At 42.7% G+C, this 19089-nt stretch overlaps 1 protein-coding gene across 1 annotated transcript in view; it reads left to right on the forward strand.

The window, feature by feature from the left end:
* The first annotated feature begins 12251 nt into the window (after positions 1-12251).
* GATA1 (GATA binding protein 1) overlaps positions 12252-19089 on the forward strand; it is a 124269-nt gene continuing 117431 nt past the window's right edge. Inside the window, exon 1 of the mRNA XM_078664728.1 lies at positions 12252-12661. The gene's annotated coding sequence lies outside the window, so the exon portion shown is untranslated. The remainder of the gene's footprint in view (positions 12662-19089) is intronic.

Below are 19089 nucleotides of genomic sequence, written 5' to 3' on the forward strand. Positions count from 1 at the left end.
AAATTGTATCGTCTCTCACTTGGGGTTGATGGGTTTAGGTAAGGAGTGAGGATGAATGACCGCACAGCATAAGCGCTATCACCTAGGTGAGAAAGAGAGTGCCGCCAAACACCAACACATTCCTCTGCAGTATCCATCAGGATGTGTCACAGTGATTTACCTAGCAGGTATCCTTCTTCAAATTCTCCCGCAGCCAGGCGTGTGTAGATCCCAATGTTCTGGAAAATGTATGAGTCGTTGGTGCTCCCTGGAAATATGGCCACAATGTCGGTGATTACGTTGGCTGCAACGCAGATTACCTGCACATTAATGGAGTGGATGGATTTTCAGTTTCTGTAGATATACTCAGTGGCTGCAGGTGGGAAAGATTGGAAAGTGTGTCCCATCAATGCACCCTACGACATGCTGGAACTGTGCCATTTGGTCAAAGTCTGTCTTGGTTTTCAGCAGTTCTGCCTGTGTGTTGGGAAGCTTATGTAGTGATGCATTCTCTGCATCATGGCATCCAGGAACTTCTCAAAGAAACGGGACAGGCAACTCTGTGACACCCCACCTACCGCAGCTATCACCCCTTGGTAACTGCCAGACGCAAGTAGGTGTAGGTTACAGAGCACCTGCAAATGTGGTGGTATGGCGTGCGCCCTTGGTGTTGGATGCTTAAGGAGTGGGTGCATGTCCCTTATCAGGTCCAGGATGGTGTGGGGGTGTAGCCTGTACCTTTCATGGATCTCTGCCTCAGTCAGTTGGAAGAGTGTGATGCGCTGTCTATAAACGCGCTCCTCCCGTCTCCAGATCCTCACTCCTGCTGCCTGTAGCCATAGCTGCCTTGCAATTACATAGAAGGCCGCCATAGTGATCACACTGTTGCATTTTAGGACTGCTTATATGCACTGCACCTGCTTTCAGTCAGTGTTAGTTACCGACTCCTAAATACCGAATTTTAGGAAATTCTGTATTACCGAATTTTAGGAAATTCGGTATTACCGAATTTTCCTACATCTCTTTTCTCGTTTTTACCATTTCTTATTTACCGATTCGGTATTTGGGTGTTTGGTAAATCCGATTCTGTAAATTAGAAATCGGTAATAAGGAATCAGTATTTACCAATTCCTTATCACCGATTCCTTCCCTATATCGCGCATGCCCATATACTGGTCGGTAACGGTGAAATGTATCAATTTTCACCGTTACCGACCTGTATTTCGGCCACCTACATATGGCCCTTAATGTCACAGTAATAAGAGGAGCTAATTTTAAAAGAATGCAATTTTATTCAAAATGATTACTCTATAGAACTCATGCATTTCTACATAGTATATATCCCCAGGTAGAGGGCAGATGTTTTCGATGCGCAAAAATAGGAGGAGGTACATGGTCACATATTGTTTGGGATTGCCCCGAAATTGAGAACCTATGGAAAGAAATCGGTAAATATCTTAGAAGTACCATTGGCCAATCTATAGCTATTGACAATTATATTGCAGTTTTAGGATGCTCTCAAAATCTAACATTGAATAATATGCAAGAAGAATGTCTATATACATCTGCCCTAGTGGCCAGATCCTTAATCTTACAAAATTGGCGAAGTAAAAATGTGCCTTCGTTCCAAGCTTGGAGAGCAAAACCAAGTAAAGTCAAAGAACTAAAAAGTCGTAATGCACTGAAAACAGGATTTCTTAGGAAGTTTGAGAAATGTTGGGGACCTATAGTTGGGCAATAGTATTGCTTTTTAAGCAATCGTAAAATATATGGTCTGGAAAAAGTAGTTTGAAATAGAGGTATGTATTTAGTTGATTGACTACATCTCATATTAAATAAATGCACGTCACTTTATACTTGTTTATTGTGGAATAGGAAACTGTTCAATATTCGTATATGTATATATATATATATATATATATATATATATATATATATATATATATATATTTATATATATATATATATATATATATATATATATATATATATTAAAGCTGCCTCGACTCGCACCAACTTCGCGCACTCAAGGAACGGGTGCTTCCGCGGGCGGTGCCTCCCGCTATTAATCAAAGCTCTGACTTGCCTCGTATTTTCAAGAAAAGAAAAAGCACTCTCAGGAGCGGGTTCAAAGTTTATTTCAGGACCCACAGCGACCAGACGTGTTTCGGTGTTTGCCTTCTTCGATGGTAGAAGTGCGCGTCTGAGGCAGCCATTTTTATTACATCATCACATTACAATGTATGACATAGAGAGAGGACTGACCCACATGAGCATGGACGCCATCTTGGAGTAGGCTTTTTTTATCCATATGTATATACATTAACCGATAATTCATCTTAATAGCAAACAAATGCCCACATAATATATCACATTTTATATATTTTCTTTTTTCTTTCCTTCTTTTTTATATGTACTTTTTCGTATTTTCGCTGTTCATTGTTCTCTTCTATGTTGTTTATCCTGCGTCCATCTTAGATCAATTACATGTCATTTTCTGTGATTTCCTTTCTTATTTACCTAAATGTACTGCTAATTCTTCATGTGTATTTAGGCCTTCAGGGTTTCTAGTTTGTAAGTCGATGATGTAGCTGGACTCCAGTCTCCGCAGCATCCTCCCCTCGGGTGTACTGGAACATGGTCTAGTACGAAGAATCTGAGCAGATTCCTGTCACTCTTGTGCTCCTGTTGGAAATGACGGGCTACTGGATATGTCATATCACAGTTTTTTATAGCCCTAGTATGTTCCAGGACTCTCTTTTTTGTCTGTGCTTTTTAAGTATGCTAAGTCTACTGTTAATAGAAGGAAGTACCTAAGTATTCTTGAAAGATCCCTAAATGTAATTTATGAAGAGCATTGCTTGCTCTCTATATATAAGTGTCTATTTTGTACCATGATCCGAACACAGATCTCAATTCTTGAAAGCGGGACACTTTAGTTTTTAAAGTGTGAATTTATCCCAGTCAATCCCTGCCCCTGTTCCATGACCCTTCTAAAACGTTCTGCCTGGCGTCTCACTCAAACCTTTCAAGTGTCTTCTCCTATCTGCCCACTTTGTTGCACTCAAGGGGCCAGATTTAATAACATTGTGCTTCACAAAAGTGATGACTTATACTGGAAAGTTGCCTGAAGGTCATGCAAAATTCTTTTGCGACCAGGGGTTTTCCATGGGTGGAACCTGGACGTTGCCATACAACCACCCATGGTTTTTGACATAATTAAGGGCGTGGCTTAAATCATGTAAGCTAAAAATCTGTGCTTAGCATAGTGTGCCGCCCGACTGGTATTTGGCTGTCTCTGTCATTGCATCCACATATGTGATACAACAAGTAACATCATACTTACAAGAAGTCAGAACTATTGGCTTTGTCAATGGTTGTTAGATGCATATGATAAATAAGCAGAAACTATGGCTTGTATTATTGAAAACACTTCCACGTAAAGCCCTGGTGGTGACACCACAACAATGTTGCTGCTCCTGAGTTTCAAAAAGGGAAGGGAAATCCAGAGAGAAAATGACTCTCTTTAAAGGATTTCCATTCTCCCGACAACACTCACCTGTCATGATGTCATGCCGTAAGTTCTCCACTAGTGAGAAGTGAACAGTGTGCACCTGCTGTCACTGCAGTCTGGAAAAGACGGCCCGCCTGACCCAGGGCATGAAACAGAGCCCGAGAAAGACCCGTTTCGAGGCCCCCTTTAAAAAACTGCTGGTGCTCAGCACCAGCGAGACCCGGCCCACTTAAAGCCCTGAATGTCACACTTGTAGGAGTGTGATGGTTAGCAGTTGTGTTGTTACTCTCATTAGCAGCATGGCAGGGACAGAGGGGCATATTACCAAAGGGGCGATAGACAATTATTGCCGATTTAGCGGCCTTTTTCGGCCGCTACGCGGCAATAATTCTATCGGCCCATTAGCAAGCTGTCGCTAACTGATGTTAGCAACAGCTTATAGGCGATAGCGAGCGGTTTGGGGCCCGCTTTCCATGTCAGCGATGTTTATTGCTAATGACATGCGAAGTGGGCGTACCCAACCCGTTAGCGACTGAAAGCAGTCGATAACGTCGCTATCGCCTATTAACAAGGCAGGCGTAGCGTTGGAAAAATTTGCAGTAAGCGCGAATATCTCCAAAAACAAACGCCTGCTCAGACCAGTTCTTAGCCATGTTATCCAATGGGAGGTGGATAACATGGCTAAGAACATTTTGTCGCTAATGCGTGAATATCGCTGTATTCTCAGCGATATTCACGCTATTGCAGGAAAAATTATCGCTTTGGAGATAAACTTTGCTAATAGCAAGTTATCTCAGCGATAATTTCCGGCGATGCTTAGCGATAAAAAATTTGTTGCTAAGCCTAGTTAGCGATAAATATCGCTAATCGTTGGTAATATGCCCCAGAGTGTGGTGCAAGCTGCAGGGGCCTCCTGACGAGAGCCCGGCTCTTTTTTTGTTTATAAATTAAGCACCTATGCTCGTGGGGCCCCCGGGCAACTTCCCAGCGTGCCCATGCGTTAAGACGCCACTGGACAGGACCAAGGATGATTTGCATTAAGTTAGTCCCTTTCTAAAGTGGCACAGTGGAAACATGTAGACGGAATCCGACCCAAGTAATTACTAATGACTGATAATAATTACAATAATTAAGTACATTCTTCCCATCACTTTAATTTACTTTCTCACCCTCTGCAAAGTTTGGTTTTGTTGCCGCTTCCCCAGGAAATGTGGCCACATTTGATGCTTCCTTTGAGAGCTCCAAGTGGGTGACACCAAAGGCAGCCGCCTTATAATGCCTTATCACTGGTCTAGCCTAGTTCTAAGAATATTGTAAGTCATGGCTTCATCAGACAGGTTGAACAACCCGGAAGTGACTTTTATTTATTATTTTTAACTAAGGCTCCCATTGTTTAGGTTTTACAGTTTTGTGGGTTTTTTTGTACAGATAATAGACATGTATTTCCCTGAATATTTAGTGTTAAATATGAATGAATTTTTAGGTACGATGTTGCCTGATTTTGATCAAATTACCACTAAATCAATTTCATTTGATCTATTTATTGCTGTAGCTTTTAAGGTTATATTAACATGTTGGAAAGATAACTCTAAATTATCTTTTTTGCTTTGGTGGAATTTAATATGTGAGGAGCATAGAAGTGCATCTGTGCCTAATAATTTAATCCATTTACAAATCAAATCTGATCTATTATGGCTACCGCTCACTTCTTATCTGTCTTCGAATTCACCTTCTACATAACTTCTTCTCTTTTTCCAATAGTGTTCATCTTTTTTCCCTCTTCTTTTCTTTCCTTCTCTCTATCTTTTTCTTTTTCTTTCTGGTCCTATCTTTTTCAATCTCCTTTCCCTTTCCTTCTCTCTTTTTTATAAAAATGTATTTTTCTAATACAATATGCCTTCTCATATTTTTCACAGTATCTTAATATACCACTACGTAGTTCAGTACTTTTTCTATTATGTGTTATTTATTAGTCACGACGTTTTAGGAATATTAGTGCAAGTGAAATAGAGGTATGTATTTAGTTGATTGACTACATCTCATATTAAATAAATGCACGTCACTTTATACTTGTTTATTGTGGAATAGGAAACTGTTCAATATTCGTATATGTATATATATATATATATATATATATATATATATATATATATATATATATATTAAAGCTGCCTCGACTCGCACCAACTTCGCGCACTCAAGGAACGGGTGCTTCCGCGGGCGGTGCCTCCCGCTATTAATCAAAGCTCTGACTTGCCTCGTATTTTCAAGAAAAGAAAAAGCACTCTCAGGAGCGGGTTCAAAGTTTATTTCAGGACCCACAGCGACCAGACGTGTTTCGGTGTTTGCCTTCTTCGATGGTAGAAGTGCGCGTCTGAGGCAGCCATTTTTATTACATCATCACATTACAATGTATGACATAGAGAGAGGACTGACCCACATGAGCATGGACGCCATCTTGGAGTAGGCTTTTTTTATCCATATGTATATACATTAACCGATAATTCATCTTAATAGCAAACAAATGCCCACATAATATATCACATTTTATATATTTTCTTTTTTCTTTCCTTCTTTTTTATATGTACTTTTTCGTATTTTCGCTGTTCATTGTTCTCTTCTATGTTGTTTATCCTGCGTCCATCTTAGATCAATTACATGTCATTTTCTGTGATTTCCTTTCTTATTTACCTAAATGTACTGCTAATTCTTCATGTGTATTTAGGCCTTCAGGGTTTCTAGTTTGTAAGTCGATGATGTAGCGGGACTCCAGTCTCCGCAGCATCCTCCCCTCGGGTGTACTGGAACATGGTCTAGTACGAAGAATCTGAGCAGATTCCTGTCACTCTTGTGCTCCTGTTGGAAATGACGGGCTACTGGATATGTCATATCACAGTTTTTTATAGCCCTAGTATGTTCCAGGACTCTCTTTTTTGTCTGTGCTTTTTAAGTATGCTAAGTCTACTGTTAATAGAAGGAAGTACCTAAGTATTCTTGAAAGATCCCTAAATGTAATTTATGAAGAGCATTGCTTGCTCTCTATATATAAGTGTCTATTTTGTACCATGATCCGAACACAAATCTCAATTCTTGAAAGCGCGACACTTTAGTTTTTAAAGTGTGAATTTATCCCAGTCAATCCCTGACCCTGTTCCATGACCCTTCTAAAACGTTCTGCCTGGCGTCTCACTCAAACCTTTCAAGTGTCTTCTCCTATCTGCCCACTTTGTTGCACTCAAGGGGCCAGATTTAATAACATTGTGCTTCACAAAAGTGATGACTTATACTGGAAAGTTGCCTGAAGGTCATGCAAAATTCTTTTGCGACCAGGGGTTTTCCATGGGTGGTACCTGGACGTTGCCATACAACCACCCATGGTTTTTGACATAATTAAGGGCGTGGCTTAAATCATGTAAGCTAAAAATCTGTGCTTAGCATAGTGTGCCGCCCGACTGGTATTTGGCTGTCTCTGTTATTGCATCCACATATGTGATACAACAAGTAACATCATACTTACAAGAAGTCAGAACTATTGGCTTTGTCAATGGTTGTTAGATGCATATGATAAATAAGCAGAAACTATGGCTTGTATTATTGAAAACACTTCCACGTAAAGCCCTGGTGGTGACACCACAACAATGCTGCTGCTCCTGAGTTTCAAAAAGGGAAGGGAAATCCAGAGAGAAAATGACTCTCTTTAAAGGATTTCCATTCTCCCGACAACACTCACCTGTCATGATGTCATGCAGTAAGTTCTCCACTAGTGAGAAGTGAACAGTGTGCACCTGCTGTCACTGCAGTCCGGAAAAGACGGCCCGCCTGACCCAGGGCATGAAACAGAGCCCGAGAAAGACCCGTTTCGAGGCCCCCTTTAAAAAACTGCTGGTGCTCAGCACCGGCGAGACCCGGCCCACTTAAAGCCCTGAATGTCACACTTGTAGGAGTGTGATGGTTAGCAGTTGTGTTGTTACTCTCATTAGCAGCATGGCAGGGACAGAGGGGCATATTACCAAAGGGGCGATAGACAATTATTGCCGATTTAGCGGCCTTTTTCGGCCGCTACGCGGCAATAATTCTATCGGCCCATTAGCAAGCTGTCGCTAACTGATGTTAGCAACAGCTTATAGGCGATAGCGAGCGGTTTGGGGCCCGCTTTCCATGTCAGCGATGTTTATCGCTAATGACATGCAAAGTGGGCGTACCCAACCCGTTAGCGACTGAAAGCAGTCGATAACGTCGCTATCGCCTATTAACAAGGCAGGCGTAGCGTTGGAAAAATTTGCAGTAAGCGCGAATATCTCCAAAAACAAACGCCTGCTCAGACCAGTTCTTAGCCATGTTATCCAATGGGAGGTGGATAACATGGCTAAGAACATTTTGTCGCTAATGCGTGAATATCGCTGTATTCTCAGCGATATTCACGCTATTGCAGGAAAAATTATCGCTTTGGAGATAAACTTTGCTAATAGCAAGTTATCTCAGCGATAATTTCCGGCGATGCTTAGCGATAAAAAATTTGTTGCTAAGCCTAGTTAGCGATAAATATCGCTAATCGTTGGTAATATGCCCCAGAGTGTGGTGCAAGCTGCAGGGGCCTCCTGACGAGAGCCCGGCTCTTTTTTTGTTTATAAATTAAGCACCTATGCTCGTGGGGCCCCCGGGCAACTTCCCAGCGTGCCCATGCGTTAAGACGCCACTGGACAGGACCAAGGCTGATTTGCATTAAGTTGGTCCCTTTCTAAAGTGGCACAGTGGAAACATGTGGACGGAATCCGACCCAAGTAATTACTAATGACTGATAATAATTACAATAATTAAGTACATTCTTCCCATCACTTTAATTTACTTTCTCACCCTCTGCAAAGTTTGGTTTTGTTGCCGCTTCCCCAGGAAATGTGGCCACATTTGATGCTTCCTTTGAGAGCTCCAAGTGGGTGACACCAAAGGCAGCCGCCTTATAATGCCTTATCACTGGTCTAGCCTAGTTCTAAGAATATTGTAAGTCATGGCTTCATCAGACAGGTTGAACAACCCGGAAGTGACTTTTATTTATTATTTTTAACTAAGGCTCCCATTGTTTAGGTTTTACAGTTTTTTGGGTTTTTTTGTACAGATAATAGACATGTATTTCCCTGAATATTTAGTGTTAAATATGAATGTATTTTTAGGTACGATGTTGCCTGATTTTGATCAAATTACCACTAAATCAATTTCATTTGATCTATTTATTGCTGTAGCTTTTAAGGTTATATTAACATGTTGGAAAGATAACTCTAAATTATCTTTTTTGCTTTGGTGGAATTTAATATGTGAGGAGCATAGAAGTGCATCGGTGCCTAATAATTTAATCCATTTACAAATCAAATCTGATCTATTATGGCTACCGCTCACTTCTTATCTGTCTTCGAATTCACCTTCTACATAACTTCTTCTCTTTTTCCAATAGTGTTCATCTTTTTTCCCTCTTCTTTTCTTTCCTTCTCTCTATCTTTTTCTTTTTCTTTCTGGTCCTATCTTTTTCAATCTCTTTCACCTTTCCTTCTCTCTTTTTTATAAAAATTTATTTTTCTAATACAATATGTCTTCTCATATTTTTCACAGTATCTTAATATACCAGTACGTAGTTCAGTACTTTTTCTATCATGTGTTATTTATTAGTCACGTTTTAGGAATATTAGTACAAGTGTTCTGCATTATATTGATTGTATATTTTGAATTCACCTATTTACAGAAATTATTAATGTGTAACTGTATACTTACATCTTCATCTGAATGGAATAATATATTTGTATTCCTGTGTTATTTATCTTTAATAAAAAATTATTTAACAACAAAAAATATGAAAACAAAAAGAGGTTAGGGCAGATGTCTTTTTTGAAGTAATGTTGAGTGCTTGTGAGCCATATATTACTGCTTCTTGTAAAGCGCACGGCCACCACTAGGGGTTTCCAGGCGCTGAACCGAGGTGGGAGGAGTCATGCCCACACATCAAAACAGCCAGGTCTTCAAGTTCTTACAGAACAGGGTGAGTGTGGTGCAGCTACGCAGAGAGTCGGGGAGGGGGGGGGGGCTTCCAATAGCAGTGCAGGTCATCATGCAGTGCACTTGAAAAAAGTAAGGCAAAGTTTTTTCAAACATGTGCACATTTGTGCTATAAAAGTCATATTTTCATAAGCGCTTTGACGTCTGAAATGTGTCTTCCTGCAACCAGTCAGGCATCTAAGTAGGATGGTAAGTCTGTCAGGTGCATCCAGAAATATACCAGCTGCAGCTTCATTCTATTACACAAAATAAAACATTAAAATGGACAAACAGAACAAGTTGGCAAAAAATAAAGGTGAACAGATACAAAAAGAATCACAAATAAACTCCACAAAACTGGGAGCCCTACTTATAAGCAAACCTCACAGGTTTTCATTTTTACAGATTTTTACCATTTACAAATTGACAGAAAAGCTGTGGGGGGGTGTTGTGTCTGTTGATGTGTGTTTGTGTGTGTGTGTGTGTGTGTGTGTGTATTATTTAAAACAGAAAAATGCAAAAATGAGATCTTCATTTGAGTGTGTCTCTGTTCTATCAATCATGATTCCAGGAACAAAGGTGTGAATATTAACTGCACAGGGAGATTAAAAAAACATTAAACGTCCTAATTAAGTCTGGAAATTCAGCTGGTTGCACTTTTTAATTTATATATAATGATTTAGCTTTGCACTTTTTAATTTATATATAATGATTTAGCGCACTCAAACTCTTCAGGCAGCAAAGTGTGAGGGGACATTTATACATTAAATAAATAAGGACTTATACTAGTTGTACAATTTCTATTTACTTTTAAATATTATAATGATAACTTAATAGAAAAAACAAATTTGGACAAGTACAGAGGACAAAAATAAATACCAAAAAACCGAGTACCCTATCTTATAATTCGTGGCCACCCTCACCCAATTAAATATTATCGTCAAGTTTCAGATAAGACTGCCCCAGTGGTTGATAATGCTGAATTGTAAATACCAACATGAAACAATATTGACTTCAAGCTATTGATGTGCACTGTACTGTCAAAATAAGTAAGTGTGTTGTGAGAATAGTAAGGGGAGAGGATGTGGCCTAACGGCTTGGGCGGTCGACCTCAAATCGGGGGAACGGGGGTTCGAGTCTCGGCAACGACGCTTAACATCCTGTGATTCTAGACAAATCACGTAATCTCCCCGTGCCTAACACAAATGAATGTGTCGTCATGTAACGCAACGTGTGCTCATGTATAGCGCTCTGATACCCTCGGGTCACCTTCGCGCTACATAAAACTCCGTAAAAAAATGGTGTACTGCCTGTGTATGGTTCCCTCGCCGATATTGTCAAAGTGGGTATCTCGAATTTATTTTTGGGGAATGTAGATATGTGTGATTTCAATATTTTAGGGTATAACACTTACAAGTACTGATATGTAAAAAAAAAATCGTCCCTTCGGCAGTGGCAAGAATTCCAACTGATTTGCAGTCATTAAACTGCACAAGACTGTCAGAAAGTTTACATTTCTTAGTGACACGGCCTGTTATAAAACCAAGGGGACATATGGATACTGTAGGTCCTGTCTCAAGCATTACACTAAATAAACTGATAAACATAAATAAACCTAATCAGAGAATGACTGTGACCTGTCAGACAAAGAAAGTTCAGATTAAATCATTCTGCATCTAGGCAGGTCTAGAAGGGGGTTTATCAAAGGGTTTTTTGCAGAAAAAAATTCAATATTGTATTTGTTAAATGCCAATAGCTTTTTTGCTGAAGCAGCCGAGTCCAATACGTTGTAAATTTTGTCACAAAATTCGAAAGTGATAAGCTAGAACAGGTGAACACTGGATTAATTTTCTTACATTTATAGTTGAGTAGTGATGTCATGTTTTACTTTCATCTGGGCGAAAAAGTAACTTTCTTATTACAATGTAACATTTGCTTTCATTTATAGTTGAGTGGTGATGTCATGTTTTAATTTCACCTTGGTGAAAAAGTAACTTTCTTATTATTATTACAATTTTATAGGTGAGTCGTGATGTCATTATTTTTATTAAAGGTGAGCAGCGGTGTCATCTTTCTAACCACGAGTGTGGTGTAGTTTTTTTTTTATTACACCTTTACAGGTGACGAGTTATTTTCCTTTTACAGTTAAGTAGACATGTCATTATCTCATCAGAGTTTTAAAGCTGAAAAGCAAAATGTCAATTTCCTCTAACAATATTACTGATAAGTAGTAAAGTTATTTATTACCGGCGAGTAGTAGTGGTATTGACTTGTAACAGTATTTTGCGGGAGTAGTAATGTAGTTTTATTATTTGATTACAAGTAGTGTTCTAATTTTCTTATTTCCGATGAGTAGTGATTTCACAACTAGAGTGTGCTTTCACGTGTTCATATAGTTATTGCTCGCTTCATGTGTACCACGTCATCATAAACGATATTTGCGTTGGTGATGCGAGTGATGATAACGCCAGATGCGTGAGATGATAACGCCAGATGCGTGAGATGATAACGCCAGATGCGTGAGATGATAAGGCCATGTCAATATCTTGATTGGAAATGGCGCTTGCCTTTGATCCATAGATGCTGTTTGAAAGTGTCGCCTTCAGGAGCCCGGCCGCAGTATTTATTTCCAGTGGTTTCACTCTAGCAGGAAGGGTGGGGTCAGATTCGGAGGAGGAGACATCTGAGTGGGTGGGGGGGCATGACATGTCACTTTGGGTGCCTTACAGGAGTCTCAGTCCCTAACACCAGCAGTCTCCGAGAGAGAGAGAAGCAAGGAGGCGAGGAAGGAAGGGACAGACAGACAGCTCAAGAAAGAAAGGGAAGTGGGCAGAGGTGGAGGCGAGGTGCGCCTAGAAGACAGGCACGTAGAAAGGAGGAGCTCGAAGGACAGGCGCATTGAGGCCCTGGAGGGTGAGACCGCCGGGTACCAGGAGACGAGAAGCGCATAGAAGCCATGGGACGGAAGAGAGACACAGGCAGAGAGTGAGACAGAGAAGAAAGGGAAGAGGACAAGGGGACGAAACGACGCCTAGAAAGACCAGATTCAACCCCAAAGCGCACACCGACAGGTGGGAAACATCACGAGGAGCTTTATCCGGACTTCGGAGACCACCGGACTGTCCGCATCAGAGGCGGAGGAGAGAGGTCAGTTTTACCCCAATGCTTGGAGGTGGCGGCTGCAGGGCATCCGGGGCCTCCTGCCATTTGTGGGGTCGACAAATTAAGCGGGGTGATCTTATGAGGTTTTAAGGCACACAGTCAGGCCCCCTCTTCGAGCACAGCAGAGTCGGAACAGACAGGGGCCACCAGGGAGGCGCGGGCACACTCATAAAAGGTCAAAGTAAAATTAAAAAAAATCTAAATTATGAAACAGTGGTGTGAGTGGACCTACGCCGAACCCCTGCTGGGTGAGGGCCAAGGCCTTTCCATCAGGCTGCTTGAGGGTGAAATGGAATATAAAGTCTGTGTCTAGGAGCTAGACAGACAGGGGGAGAGGTAATGGGGTGAAAGAGTGGACTGGGCTGTGTTACAATAACTTCACTAGACATGGAGGGCAGGAACCCCTTAGCACCCCCCTCAGAGCCCTCAGACGTGGCGCATTCTACGACTGCTGCTCTCACGCACGCAGTGTTCACTACCACGTAACAGAACGTGCACTTGTAAAGCGCATTTTCACCCAAAAGGGTATCTTGGCGCTAAATAACAGGTGTTTATTGTTAACCAACTCAATGGTACTAATTTTATCAACCTCAGAAGGATGAATGGCTGAGTAGAGGCCTGCTTTTACATCCAAGTGCTAACATCAACAACTACGGATTGACCCTGCACCCGAGAAGGATACGTGTTCCTGTTATATAAATATCCTAGTGTATGACATTTCAACAATAGAAAAATATATTGAAAACAGAATAGCTTCCCAGAAGAAAGTATAAAAAAAATCATGTGTCTTGATTGTAGTTAGAAAGAATCTTTTATTGGGAGTCACTTGTTCTTTTAAAAGCACCACACAATTGCTTGCCAACGCGTTTCAACCCTCTTGGGACTTCTTCAGGGCTTATTCAAAGTCTGTGTCTGCGGTTGATGTTACATGTGACTTCAAGCCAACCTTAACGGCAGCGTTGGTAAAATCGTATATTGATCCTAAAAATAGCGTTGTCGGTATTGTATCATTGTAAGCCGATAAGCATCAAGGAAAAATAGTTTGTATATTAAGTTGATTCGGAGGTAGCCACTATATCAAAAGTGAAGACTCTCTTATGATTTCAATTCCATTATTAGAAATGGGAGTCCCGAAGTTTCTTATATGCTCCCTATTGTAAAAGATGTGAAAGTCCCCGCGATATCAGTATTAGATCTGGGTCAATCGTAGTTTTGATAGTGGTGGTTCTTAACCACCTATTTGGGATGTATGTGGGTCACATTCCAGACCTGCTGCACCGAGGCACAGTGCTGATTTAAAATCTAAATTGATACTTGTATAGCACACTACTCACCCGCAAGGGTCTCAAGGCGCTTGTACGAATACTGCTGTGGAACCCATCCTGGCTTTCCCTGTGAGGTGTCCACTCCTGGGCACCCCCAAGGTGGAAGCCAGGCATCCTTAGCATTGTGGGGGCCGTTGTGGAGATCAAGCAAGCTATTGCCCAGTGGGACCCATGATTAGAATAGGCACCGAGGCGAGAATTATCAGGTCCGTGGAATTTTTGAGCTCAAGACCCACCGAGGCAGGGAATTGAACCCTGGTCCCGGGCCAGACCTCTGCATCAGGGTCTGGCGCTCTAACCATTGAGCCACACTACTCCATATAAGAGGCCTAATAGGTAGAGACGTTTGGTGCTGGACCTTTAAAGCTCTGACCCCTTTTCCTTTGTGGTATATTCAAGTGTTAACATCACCAGGAGTTTGAAATATCTGTAATATCTCACAGATGCATCATTCCAGCCAGTTACTTATTTCAACCAATAGGAAGCTTGTTATTTCACTTGTAAAACGAAAGACAGGGGGTATGGGGTGTTAAAGGTCAGCATTGGTAAAACCAGACCAAATTAATACACTTAGGCCCTGATTACGAGTTTAGGCGTTAATCACACATGGGTAATAATAATAGCAGAGGGTACGTTATATATGACACCTATCATGAGTCTGTGAGGGATAACATGCGGATGTTGGTGTTTATTGCACCAAAATCCGCTTGGTATGGGAAATACCGTACACTTTCCCCTGTTAAATTTCAGCAGGTTCAACCTGCCAACATGTAACGACTGCTGAGGTATTTAATGCATTCTATAATGATCAGATGCGTTAAATTCAGCCAAACACGTAATTCTGACTCGAGCGGTTTACGCACAGGTCGGAATTTACGTACCCACTCGTGTTATAATTGATAGCAGAAGGAGAGACATGGAGAGACCGACCGAGAGAGAGGAGAGGAAAGAGAAAGAGTGGAGAGTGCGAGCAGAGAGCGAGAGGACATGAGAGAGAGACAGACAGCGAGAGGAAGGGGATAAAGGGGGAACAGAGAAAGAAATAGAAAGAGGAGAGAGGGAGAGAGAGAAACATCGCAAGATAAACAGAGAAAGAAGGGTGAGGGGAGAGGGAGATAGACAGGGAGGGAGAGGGGGGTGGGAGAGAAGAGAAAGAGAGAAGTATGGAGTGAAAGAAGGAAAGAAAGAGGAGGAAAGAAAAGACAGCGAGGGACAGCAGGATACGGAGAGGGAGAGGGAAGAAAAGAATAGAGACTGCAACGTTTGAGAGAGTGAGAGGACATAAGAAGGAGACAGCCAGCGAGAGGAGAGAGGGAGGAGATAAAAGGGTGACAAAGAGAAAAAACTAGAAAGAGGCGAGGGAGAGAAAGATTGCAGGATAAACAGAGAAAAGACAGCGAGGGGAGAAATAGATAGACGGAGAGGGGCAGAGGAGAGAAGAAAAAGAGAGGAGTAGGGAGTGAAAGAAGGACATAAAAAGGAGGAAAGCAATGAGGGAAACCAAGAGACAACAGGATAAAGAGAGAGAGGAGAGGGAAGAGAAAGAGCGAAGAGTGAGAACAGGTGAGGGAGTGAGAGGACATAAGATAGAGACAGACAGACAGAGGAAGGAGATAACGGGTTAGACAGAAAGAAAGAACTAGAAAGAGGCGAGAGAGAGAAAAAGATAGCAGGATAAACAGAAAGGAGTGCGAGGGGGAAAAATAGAGGTAGAGGGGGAGTAGGGGAGAAGAGAAAGTGATGGATAGGGGAGCGAAAGACAGAAATATAGAGCAGAAAAGAAAGGAGGGACAACGAGAGACAACAGGATACAGAGAGGGTCAGGAAACGAAAGAGATAGGTGGAGCGAGGAGGGAGACACTGATCAGTGACAGAGAGACTGCAAGGAGAGAAGAGAGGGCTGGGTAGGTAGCTAGAGACAGAAAGAACAGAAGACGACTAGAGTGCCCGTGCGTCAGAGAGTGAATGCACGTCTTTGAGTCCATGGCATATGTTGGAAAATGGCCCTCTCTGCAAGGTCACCCCAAACGTTAAAAATAATTGTAAACGTAAATTCTACATATCTAGTGGTAGACGGAGTAAAAAGCCCAAGATCACACTGTTGCCGAGGCTTGAATAGGTGCTGCCCGGCCATCCCTCGTGTGACCTATTGACATTGTAGGCCAGTTTTACAAAGGTAACGTGCACTTTTGAGGAAGTTTGCTCTCTTGAGTAACTTTATACTTTTGAGTAAGTTTGCTACTTTTCACTATTCACAGACTGGACCTTTGTAGTAACTAGCACTTTTGTAGTAAGTCCAGCACAACCCATGGCCAACCACTGGTACTGCAACACCCCGCTGTGTAACCCGTCGGATACTGTTGTTGTCTGTTTACTAAACCAATTAGGTGAGTTCAATTCAATTAATCTTTATTTCGGCTCAATCGAGCCATAAAGGATACATGAAACATGCATACAATCCATAGACAAGGAAGATACATAAAACACACTTGGGATAACACAGTTGAGGTTTGGAATCATATATAAAAAAACTTGCACAAATAGTCTAAAAAGGCATATAGTTAAAAAAAATACATAAAATCCTATGAATAAAACCATTTAAATCCTTCCCTAGTACACAATACAATGGATAATATGGTTTCTAAACACAATTGCAGCAACAATTTACAATCTAGGTGAGTTAGAAGCTATGCCACCTACTTTGTTGACATATATACTTGTTTCAGTTGGTTTTAACCTCAAAAGTTTCTTACAGTTGTCCACAGGAGCATGCCCACCATGTTGCTCACTAAGGAGCTGCACGAACACCAGTTTTTTGTTTTTGTTTTGTTTTTTAACTTAAAACTCACATGCTAGCAGCACCAGTTCTAGCATGGCACAAGGAATGTACTGTATCACTCATTGTTTTATCTCCATACCTGTTGTGATTTGCTCCTTTTCTCCCAAACCAGGTAGAAGCAGCCCAACACAGGTACCACACAGGAAATACCCCTTTCTCTGTGAGCTAATTACACTTTAATGTATTCTAAGCATTAGATACTTACCATATGGACGTAGACAGTAGGTACTTAAGAAATATTTTCTACTTTTAGGTCCTGAAGAATCGCTAGCCATTTTGCACTAGAGCGAGAAACATGTCGACCAACCACAACACACACTGAGCCGTGACTCGTGGCATGGAAGCATAATATTCCAGCGAGTAAGCAGATAGTTTTGCTTTTAATTAGAGCAGGGCAACCCCAGAATAAAGCCATTCCTGGTACTCGTAGCTTTATTTTAACCCACACTGACACGTCTACGCACTTCTGGCCCCACACCCGCACTTCATCTAAACGGCAGTTGGAAAAAGATCTCCGCCAAAGAGCCCCTCTTTGAGGTGTCACCCGTTGGGTATTGCCCCGTCGACCCAACGAGGAGCAAGCCCAGATGATGAAGCATGACACCTGAAAGGGTGTGTGAGGGCCTTACATCCAACAAAATGGATGCCCAATCGTAGGACTCCACGAGGCCCTACAACATCCACCACACCACAGTGATACATACATTCCCTTAACCCAGGAACAGCCCAGCCTTTTTGTAACCATACTGCAACACCCTCCCATTGAAAATAATAGATGTAGGCACTTACTACAAAACTGTAAGTTTCTAAAAAAGTGCAGTTTGTGAATATCACAAATAGTAAATCAGGCCAGAGTGTGCTAATGCAGGCTCACTTTGGCACTGGTGCCTGTGACCCACTGACATACAGTGCGTGCTGGTGCACGGTCTATGTGCCATTTGCGGCCTGTCATCGACTGACACACAGTGTGTGCTGTTGCACGGTCTATGTGACAGCACTGCCTGTTAACCACTGACACACTGGGTGTGCTGGAGCAGGGTACTTGTGGCAGTGCTGCTTTTGACTATATGGTAGTGGGTGGGCTGGTAATCAATGAAAAGCAACACTCCCAGGCAATATATGACAAATGCAACGTAGAGAATGAGTTCAAAGAAGAGATGTTAAAAGAAAACACAATTTTAATTATCTTTATAAATACATTTATACTTAAAAAACATCAGTAAATAACTTTCATTGATGCATATATAAAATCATTAAGAAAATGAACAATTCGATAGTAGTGGCGATGTTCCTTGTGGCAGCGCTGCCTCTGACTCTATGGTAGTGGGTGGGCTGGAGATGGGTCCTTGTGGCAGCGCTGCCTCTGACTCTATGGTAGTGGGTGGGCTGGTGCCAGGTCCTTGTGGCAGTGCCGCCCCTGACTCTATGGTGGTGGGTGGGCTGGTGCGGGGTCCTTGTCGCAGAGCCACCTCTGACTCTATGGTAGTGGGTGGGCTGGTGCCGGGTCCTTGTGGCAGCGCTGCCTTTGACTCTATGGTAGTGGATGGGCTGGTGCTGGGTCCTTGCGGCAGTGCCGCCTCTGGCTCTATGGTAGTGGGTGGGCTGGTGCCAGGTCCTTGTGGCAGTGCCGCCTCTGGCTCTATGGTAGTGGGTGGGCTGGTGCCGGGTCCTTGTGTAGTGCTGCCTCTGACTCTATGGTACTGGGTGGGCTGGTGCGGGGTCCTTGTGGCAGCGCCGCCTCTGACTCTATGGTAGTGGGTGGGCTGGTGCCTGGTCCTTGTGGCAGCGCCGCCTCTGACTCTATGGTCGTGGGTGAGCTGGTGCCAGGTCCTTGTGACAGTGCCTCCCCTGACTCTATGGTAGTGGGTGGGCTGGTGCCAGGTCCTTGTGCCAGCGCCGTCTCTGACTCTATGGTAGTGGGTGGGCTGGTGCCAGGTCCTTGTGACAGCGCCGTCTCTGACTCTATGGTAGTGGGTGGGCTGGTGCGGGGTCCTTGTGGTAGCGCCGCCTCTGACTCTATGGTAGTGGGTGGGCTGGTACCAGGTCCTTATGGCAGTGCTGCCTCTGACTCTATGGTAGTGGGTGGGCTGGTGCCAGGTCCTTGTGGCAGTGCCCCCTCTGACTCTATGGTAGTGGGTGGGCTGGTGCTGGGCCTTGTGGCAGTGCCGCCCCTGACTCTATGGTAGTGGGTGGGCTGGTGCCAGGTCCTTGTGTCAGCGCGGCCTCTGACTCTATGGTAGTGGGTGGGC

This window comes from Lissotriton helveticus, chromosome 10 (assembly GCF_964261635.1).
Source record: "Lissotriton helveticus chromosome 10, aLisHel1.1, whole genome shotgun sequence".
NCBI lineage: Eukaryota > Metazoa > Chordata > Amphibia > Caudata > Salamandridae > Lissotriton > Lissotriton helveticus.